Raw genomic sequence first — 10,127 nt, 5'->3', positions numbered from 1 at the left:
GTGGGTGCTGGAAACCACCCAGATGTTCTGCAAGAGCAACAGAGCTCTTTTTTTTTTTTTTAACGATTTATTTATTTATTTTATGTATATGAGTACACTGTAGCTGTTCAGACACACCAGAAGAGGGCATCAGATCTCATTACAGATGGTTGTGAGCCACCATGCGGTTGCTGGGATTTGAACTCAGGACCTCTGGAAGAGCAGTCAGTGCTCTAAACCACTGAGCCATCTCCCCAGCCTCTCGCCTCATTTTTTGAAGAACCTCTCATTGGCTGAGCTGGCTGGCTGGTAAAACCAAGGATTGCCTGCCCTGGACTGAAAGCACGTTTGCTTGGTTTTGTTTTCTTAGAGTCTCTCTGTAGCCCTGGCTGGCCTGGGATTCTCTATGCAATCATTTTCTAGATCCTTTATGTATATTAATATTTTCCTACATGTATGTGTGTGCTCTACCTGTATGCAAAATGTCCACAGAGGTTAGAAGAGGGCATTTAGATCCCCTTGACCCTGAGTTACAAATGTTTGCGAGCCACTATGTGGGTTATGGGAACAAAAACCAGGTCCTCTGGGAGAGCAACAAGTGCTCTTAACCACAGAGCCATCTCTGTAGCACCGAGAATTCACTATGTAGGCGACTCATAGAGACCGCCCAAGTGCTGGGATTAAAGGTGTGTGCCATCAGTCAGCTCAAAGCATGCTTTTTCAAAGATGGATTCTGGGGATCCAGATGTGGTAGGTGGGCTTGTAAAGGAGCTATTAGAGATTAAGCAGCCAGGGCTACATAGAAAAACTCTGTTTGGTGTTGGGGGGAATCTACTGCATCAACTGTGTGTGTGTGTGTGTGTGTGTGTGTGTGTATGTTTGTGTATCTGTGTGTGTGTCTGTGTGTGTGTCTGTGTGTGTCTGTGTATGTGTCTGTGTCTGTATGTCTGTGTGTGTGTCTGTGTATCTGTGTGCATGTCTGTGTGTGTGTCTCTGTGTGTGTCTGTTTGTATGTGTGTCTGTGTGTGTTTGTGTGGGCACAAATGTCATAAAGTGCATGTGGAGGTCAGAGGGCAGTTTTGTGGAGTTGCTTCTCTCCTCTGCTTAGCATGCATGATCCCCACCCAGCAAAGCCTAAAGCTGAGCAGGGTAGGTCAATGGTGGGCGAGGGGGCACAGGAGCCAGAAGCAGGTGAATCTCTGTGTGAGTTCAAGCACAGCATCCTATGCAGACAAGGCTACAAAGACTCTGTTAAAACAAACAACCAACCCCCAAACTAGGTGTGGTGGCGCTCTCAATAATCCCAGCATTAAAGTGCTGAGACAGGAGATCAGAAGTGTATAGTTGAGTTGCAGAAGGGGCTCGCCAATCTCAGCTCTCAAATCTAATGAGAGGGGACAAAACGAATTTTAAGTTGATAGAGACGAAGACAGATGGGTAGCACACAAATGTCGAAGTTTATCCTAGTTCATGCCACATTGAAAAATAGTAAGATACATCCAGGAGACACTAGGTGGGAGGGGCCAAGGTCAGATGAGCCTCAAAGTCTATCCTGAGAAAGAGAAATCAGAAAGGCTCAGGAGACTTCTGACTTGGGAGAGCCACGTGAGGACAGTGCAGCGTAGAAAAAAAATTAAAAAATAAAAAATAACACACTAATTTTGGAGAGTTCCAAATCTGGATTTGAGTCTCAGCTCTTTGGCTGACGAGCGTGAGTAAATACACCGCTCTGAGCTCCAGGGTCTTCTTGGTAAATGGAATAATAACTATTTGATCAAGTATCCTGAGGAGCCGTGTATAAAGCGGCTGGAACACAGCTGCTCAATAAATGGTAAAGAGAACAGAGAGGTGAGGAGAAAAGGATAGGAGACAAGTTTAAGACAGGTGTAGCTTCTGAAGTGTGTCTATACGTGTAGTCCGCTCAGGTCTACCTCTGGGATGTTAGTGAGCACATAGAATGACTTGTGGAATATTTGATGTAGAGTCACATCCAAAGAGCGGTCGAAACAGTGGCAGATGAGGAACTTCCCCAAACCTGAGAAGAACAACAGCAGGGTCACATGCGGCAGCATCTCTCCAACTTCCTATCTGAGAAATGGGATACTATACCCGTCCCGGTCAGAACCTCATATAGCCCAGGCTGTCCTCAAACCTCATGTTTGGTGAATTACCTTGAACTCTTGATCATCCTACCTCTACTTCCCAATGACTGGGATTACAAGTGTGCATCACCATGCCTGTCCCAAAAAAATATTTACAGGTTGTATGATGATACAGTATCCCATTTCTCTGTTACAAGGTTGGAAGGGACAGTGAAGTTTTTAACGGATAGTGACAGGGCAATCCAGAGGGATGACATGGGGAAGGCAGGTCATGTTTAGGGTCCCTGCATTGGGACATGATAGTAGTACCCAACCTGCCCCCCAACTGCACCTCCATAGATATGATCGATGAAGGGGTGAAGGTGTTTAATTGAAATCTGAAGAGAGAGAATTCAGAACCAGTTAGGCGTGGGGGCTGTGCCCCATACTGGTGTTAGCTGAAAGGCATTGTTGAGCATCTCCGACTAGGGAGGGTATCCTAGGACACCCTCAAAAGGTGGTTTATTTGACTGAGAACAAGAACAGAAACTGTCCAGAGCTGCTGCCCTGCCCCTCCCCCATGTCCTCCCTTCTGGGCAGAGTGCAGTCAGCTTAAAAGGGCACCCTCTACCCACACCCCAGTGCAGCAACCTCTGCCCAGAACCCACTGGGATCCAAACCCTGTCCCTCTGAGACTCTCTTCTCTGTCCAGAAAGGACAAGAGCTCTTGTCTGACCAACAGACCCCGGCTGGATGCTGCAGTCTTAGACTTGAGAGGGAGTCCCTAGAAACAGATCTGCACAGAGGGAAGGACAGAGGGACTTGGGGGAGCTGAGAGGGGAGACAGGTGAGCACCCTGTACCCGTAGGAGAACAGACCAACGGAGGATGAGAAAAAGAGATTGAACTGGGGGTGGGGGGGCAGAAAAAAAGATTTGCCGAGAAGCTGATGAAGTGCAACTGAGAAAACTGTTGCCATGGTGACAGGTCCAGAGGAGGGAATAGGAATATAAATCGGATTATGAATTTTAGGGATCTTGTATGTGCTGGAGTGGGGGCTGAAACCCCAAGGCAGTTCTCCCATTACCAGGCCTTCTTACCAGACTTCCTTCAGCCCGTGAGGAATACCATTCCCAGCAGTCACTCCCAGGCCAGAAAAGCAGCGGCTGTGGAGGGCTCCTGCACTCTAGCACGGAGGGAGACAGACGACACCTGCATTCTTACACCGGGTGTTCCTGGTCTTTTGCAGCACCCTTCTTCTTCCAGAGCCCCAAAGAACCCCAAACAAGTTCAGAGGAGATGAATTTGTTTTAAGCACCGTCTTAGAGCCTCTGAGACTCCTATTCTTTTGCATCACTCCTGATCTGTAGAGATTACAATCTTCGTTCCTAGGCCGTCACCTGAGTTCAAGGTCAGGGCTAGACCCTCCACCCAGGCTCATTCATCCTTTTCCCAGCCCTCTGCTTACCTCAGGAGCCTGCTTCCTACTCTCCAGCTTCCCTTTACTCTTCAGACAGGCCGCACCCTTGGGAGCTGATCAGAGGGCGCCCTAGTTGGAACCGTCTGACTCCATTCTTTTTTTTTTTTTTTTTTTTTTTTTTTTTTTTTTTTTTTTTTCTGGTTGGGGACCGAACCCAGGGCCTGTGCTTCTTTAGGCACGCGCTCTACCACTGAGCTAACTCCCCAACCCCTGACTCCATTCTTGTATGCTATAGACAGTGAGGCTTAGGGTTCAGAGCTCAGTGGGAAGCTTGGGGGTGCTTTGAGAGCTGGCTTGGGGAAGTGGAGAGGAAGGACTTGGGTTCAGAAACTTCTGGAGCAGGAGGAGGCTAGGGCAAGCACAGGCCAGGCTGTTTCTAGCAGTTGGGAGGACTCAGAGCTTGAACTGGAGCACACGGGGAACTAGGGATGTAGCAGCCTCCAGGGTGGCAGTCCAAACTGCAGGAAGAGTGACTAGAGAGAGGGTGGTGTGTGTCTACAGATCCCTCTGCAAGAAAAAGTGGTGGCAGGGGCAGAGGATGAGGAGGGGACGGCCTCCCCCCATTCCCATCCCTAGGGCTTCTGTACAAAAAACAGCTTTGCAAAGGGGACCAATAGCTGGTGTTCATGTCCAGCAAGGTCTGGAGATGTGGAAGGCTAGCTGCAGGTTTGTGGGAAGCCATGCCAAACCTGCCCATCAGCTTCAGGAGGCTGGGAAAGGACTCAAAGCATTACTGAGCCCTTCCCATCACTCTTTGCTCTCCTTCCTGGTGGCAACTTTGGACTATCAGAGCTGTGGGCTGGTTTAAGCTACACCCCAACTGGAAAGTCTCTCTTGGCGGTGATAGTGGCTCAGAAATGGCTAGACTTCAAGGGGAATTAAAAATGGCAGTTCTTCGGTCCCTGGGCTACTTGGCTGGAGATGGAGTCCTACTCTTCTTTGGCTATGAACTCTAGGGTCTGCTCTCATCTGCTGAGGCATTCAGGCCTTCTCCACACTCCATCCACATCCCAGGAAAGCTCCTGAATCTCCTCCCCTTGCCCATCAGAGGTGCCTATAGATACTCTGTATGAGACTGTCTCCATTACTTTTCTATTGCCCTGAAAAGACACCTAGACCAAGGCAGCTTATAAAAGAAAGCATCAAATTAGGGACTTGCTCACAGCTTAGGCTTTTGAAACCTCAGAGCCCACTCCCAGCTACGTACCTTTTCCAACAATGTCACACCTCTTAATCCTTCCCAAACAGTTCCACCAACTGAGGACCAAACATTCAAATACATGAGTGTAGGGGGACCATTCTCATCCAAAGCACCACAGAGGCTTAGAAGGCCTTAGAAACTATATGACAAGGCTTAGAAGGGACGATCCTTCTCTGATCCCGTCCTCTCCAGGCTGTCTGGCCTTTGGACTTTAGGGAGCCGTAGGCCCATCTCCACACAGCCATTTCCTCTACATGTCCCCCAGTACAAGCTGTCATCTTGCACTACGAGGGATCAAACCCAGGACAATGTGCACGTTAGGCAAATGCTCTATATCAGTGAGTCAGAGCCTCAGCCCGAGCACCTATAGTCTGAAGAGCTCCCCAATGGCTTCTCCTTGCCAAAGCCAGGAGTGGATTTCAAATCAATCTGCTCTCCCCGCTGCCGTTGCTGCTCCTACTCCTCTCTGCAGGCTTCCTTCTTTGAGCACCGGGGAGAGCAGTCCCTCCTGCTCTTTTCTCTTAAGGAAGCTTCTCAACCTCCTTTGTAAGCCTCACTCTTCCTTTATCCACAGATGTCAAGGCTCCACCAGGCTCTTCCCACAGGCACATGCTCTCCCTCAAGGCTCCCACTGGCCACCCACCCCAGTGACTGCCTTCACCATAGACCACACACCTATCCACCTGCCACAAGCCTCAGTCTCTTCAGGCCCCAATTAGCAAGTTTAAAACAGAACCGTTGCCTGGACTTCTCTAGAGTAATAAGAGCTCTGCCCTTGGTTGTCCAAACCAGGACCGGAAGACACCCCTGACTCTGCTCACCGCTCTCCCACAGCCTAGCTAGCCTAGCCTCACTAACGCCAGGCCCTGTCATTTGCTCCCCACCCAAACCCTTTTTCTACCATCTTCTGTCTAGAGAGTGATCTCAACAGCCTCTAAAATGTCTCTCAGCTGCTCATCTGACTCAACTGCTACACTACAGAGTCATCTTTGTTAAACACAGATCTGAGCATCACATTCTCCATTTTAACATTCCAGAAGGCCTCCCTTTATCCTCACTGTAGAAATTAAAACTCCTGGGCCTGGGGTGTCGCTCACCCAACATGAGTATAGCTCTTAGGTTCAATCCCCAGATGGGAGAAAGTTGGGTGGGGAGGAAGAGGAAGAGGAGGAGGAAGAGGAGGAAGAGAACTACCCTTGAAGAGTCTATAAAAATCTGGTCTTGGCTACTTCTTCAGTGGTTTTTCCAGATTCTGTTCTCTGACTTTGAGTCTTACAGTTTTCTCAGCCTACAACAATCCTTCTCCACTCCTCTCTCCCATTCCATGCTATCTATTCCTACATTTTTAGCTCTCTACTTCTTCCATTTCCTCCAGGAAGTCCTTCCAGACACCTCCCCCCCACTCCAGTCCCTTTAAATTTCCTCTTTGGCAAATTATATTTGGTTAAGAGAAATTCCTCCTTGGCAAAAGTCCTATAGAGAAATCCAGCCTTAGTCTCCTGATACTAAAGCAGTACAGTTCCTAACTACCTGTGCTACATATCTATGGTCTCAGCTTCCCTAGAGGGCTAAGGCTAATGTTCATAGGAATTGCAGTTTCACAGAGCCTAGTGTAGTCCATGCCGGCGAAGAGAGTAGAGCCCAAAAAAGTGGCTTGTCACCACCAGTACAGCCTTTCTCCAGAGTCTTGGACTTTTAAAGATTTTATTTATTCATTTTATATATGAGGAGTACACTGTCACTGTCTTCAGACACACCAGAAGAGGGCATTTTTTTAAAAGATTTTATTTATTCATTTTAGAGTCTTGGACTTTTAAAACCCAATTCCCCTAAAGGCCATTTCAAACTTCTTTGACCCCAAGATCGTCTTTCCACTGAGTTTTTCATTTCACCAAAACAAAACAAAAAACAAGCAAACAAACAAACAAAAAACCAGAGGCCTTCAGGAAGGAGCCCCTGAGTCCCATAGCCCCTACCTCTTGCCTCCTGACTCTGCTTCCTGCTTCTGCCTCCCATGCCTGTGGAGGGGAATGTGCAGGGGTCTGTGGAGTCCAGAGGTATTGGTACTCTGGAAACTAGGATTACAGGTAGTGTGAGCATCCAAGTGTGGGTGTCAGGACCTGAACTTGGGTCCTGTGGAAGAGCAATATGTTCTTTTATCTGATGAACCATCTCCCGGCCCCATGATATGGGGATTTTGTTTGTTTGGTTTGGTTTGGTTTTGAGATAGGACCTCAAAAGTCCTAGCTAGCCTGGAACTCAGACAGATCTGCCTACTTCAAAGGCATGTACAACCAGGCTGGAGTTTCTCCTTTATTTATAAAAGGGGTACAGGCATGGAGGGAGTAAGATGGCCGAGCAGGTAATGGCATCTGCCACCAAGTCTGATGACCAGAGGTCAATCGCTGAAAATCACATGATGGAAGGAGAGAACTGACTCTCTCAAGTTGTTCTCTGATACACACACACACACACACACACACACACACACACACTACAAACATACATATATACATACATACATGTATGCATACATCACACACATACCTCATACATTCATACATAATACATACAACACACATACATACATATATCACACACATACATCATACATACAATATACATGAATGCATACATACATACATAGAAAAAAGGAAAAAAAGGAGATAGGCACACACACAATCAATCAATCAATCAATCAATCAATCAATCAATAGAAACAAGGAAGAGAGGGAAGGAGGAAGGGAGGGAGGGAGAGAAGAAGCTAAGTACCACAAGCCTGCAACTCTAGCATCCTGGAGATGAAGCAGGAAGATCAAGAACCTAAGATCAAGTTAGGATTTAGCTTCAGGGTAGAGCGCTTTGCCTAGCAAGCGAAGGCCCTGGTTCGGGTCCCCAGCTCAAAAAAAAGAAAAGAAAAAAAAAAAAAAAAAGAACCCAAGATCATTTCCAGTCATGTAGCATTTGAGGCCAGTCTGGGCTTCATGAGATCTTATCTCAGAAAGCCAAGAGCGAGCTGGTGATGTCAGTCAGTTGGGAGGAGGGGCATGCATAAGACCCTGGGTCAGTCCCCAGCACCACACCTCAGCACCACACCCGTCATCTCAGTCTGGGATTTCAAAGGAGGAGGAGGAAGAAGGGAGGGGGAGGAGGAACAGCTAGACCTAGTGGTGCACACCTATGCTGCCAGCCCTGAGGGAAGACCTTGTCCCTAATGAATTAATCAACTGATTAAATCACAGCCAATCAAGCTAACAAACACTACAGTCACTACAGCCACATTTCTTGGAAGGATGACTATCAGGAGCTCAAGAACAGCCTGGGCATCAAATCAAGCCAGCTTTAAGAAAAAGAAAAAAAAAAATCCAGAGCCAAAAGAAAGCTGGCAGGGCTGGCAGGGCTTACCCCAAAACAGATGACCTGGATTTGGGACCCACAGAGGAAGGAGAAAATCAACACACAAGTTGGTTCCACATGTGCGATGTAGCATACATGCCAGGGTTTCTCAGTGTAGCTCTGTCCTGGAGATCACTTTGAAGACCAAGCTGACCTCAAACCTACAGAGATCCTCATTCCTCTAGCTCCTGAGTGCTGGGATCCAAGGTGTGAGCTACCACGGGGCCCTATTTTTATTGTTTATGAGGTTTTCCATGCATGTATATCTGTGTACTGAGTGTGTGTGTGTGTGTGTGTGTGTGTGTGTGTGTGTGTGTGTGTGTGTGTGTGTGGTGAACTTGGAAGTCAAGGAGAGCATCAGATCCCCAGGAACTGGAGTCAGACAGTTGTGAGCCACTACATGGATGCTGGGAATCAAACCTAGGTCCTTTACAAGAACAAGAGTTGCTCTCTTCAAAGAGCTGTCTACCCTGTTCTGACCTTAGCCCTCACCTCCAGTTCTGGTTTGAGTTCCTCGCCTATAGGAAACTGCCTTCCTGAGGTTAGGGAGAAGCCCTGTGGTTCCAGGCCCAGTAGTAATCTTCACTTGTTTCCGCCAATCCTGATGATCTTCATACCAACGTGATGTTTCGTTTTTAAAAATTTTTTAAATGATTTTTCAATTGATGAGTGTGTGAGTGTGTGCCTTGAATGTGTGTGGTTGCCGTCCGAGGTCCAAAGGAGCAGCCAGAGTCCCTAAACTGGAGTTTCACATAATCGTGAGCCTCCGGGTGCTTGTGCTGGAAACAGCTCCGGGGCTCTGAAAGAGCAGCACTCAACTGCTGAGCCGTCTCTCCAGCCCCGACCCAGCATTTCTGAAGCTCCATCTATCTATCCCTCCTTCTCTACTATTCATAACTTCTTCATAGACCTCTCTTCCTCTACTCTTTAAAATGCCCTCCTTGGAGATGGCTCAGCGGTTAAGAGCACTGACTGCTCTTCCAGAGGTCCTGAGTTCAAATCCCAGCAACCACATGGTGGCTCACAACCATCTGTAATGTGATCTGATGCCCTCTTCTGGTGTGTCTGAAGACAGCTACAGTGTACTTATATAAATAAATAAATAAATCTAAAAAAAAAAATGCCCTCCTTGGTGCTTAAAGACTTAGACTTAGCCCCATGTCTTCCCTGTCACACACTGTTGCCTGAAGCTCTAGTCATTTGCCATGGAGACCTCGCCTCATCATGGAAGTGCTTCTGTCTCCTTCAGAGTGAGCAAGGAGGAACATCTGGTCCCATCCTCAAGTGAGTCATTGCTTGCTGCCCTCGGGGGGAGGGGGCTTCTGAGACAGATGTTCGTCTTATTTATATCCTGTACTGTCTGGTTCTGTGTAGCCACTTGACGCAAGCTGGAGTCATCCGAGAGGAAGAAGTCTCAGGTGAGGAAATGCCTCCATGAGATCCAGCTGTAAGGCATTTTCTCAATGAATGATTAGATGGTAGACACCAGCCCACTGTGGTTGGTGCCATCCCTGGGCTGTTGGTCCTGGGTTCTATAAGAAAGCACGCTGAGCAAGCCAGTAAGCAGTACCCCTCCATGGCCTGTGCATCAACTCCTGCCTCCTCACCTGTCTGAGTTCCTGGCCTGACTTCCTTTAGTAATCAACAGTAATGTGGAAGTGTAAGCTGAATAAACCCTCCTCTCTCCAATTTGATTTTTGGTCATGGTGTTTTGTTGCGTTAGAAACCCCGACTAAGACATGGCCTAAGCTGGCCCTAGAGCCGCTATAGTTCAGGCTGGCCTTGACCTATAAATCCTCCTGCCAAAGTCTCTTGAATACTGGGATTATAGGTGTGCGGCACTTCCCCAGCTATTCTGAGCTCTATTTCTTCTTTTTTTAAAAATTTATTTATTTACTTTATGTATGAGTACACCATATCTGTTTTCATACACACCGGAGGAGGGCATCAGATCCCATTACAGATGGTTGTGAGCCACCATGTGGTTGCTG

Source organism: Rattus rattus, chromosome 8 (assembly GCF_011064425.1).
Source record: "Rattus rattus isolate New Zealand chromosome 8, Rrattus_CSIRO_v1, whole genome shotgun sequence".
In the NCBI taxonomy this organism is placed as follows: Eukaryota; Metazoa; Chordata; class Mammalia; order Rodentia; family Muridae; genus Rattus; species Rattus rattus.
The sequence above is the reverse complement of the archived record's forward strand: the minus strand, read 5'-3'. Positions refer to the sequence as shown.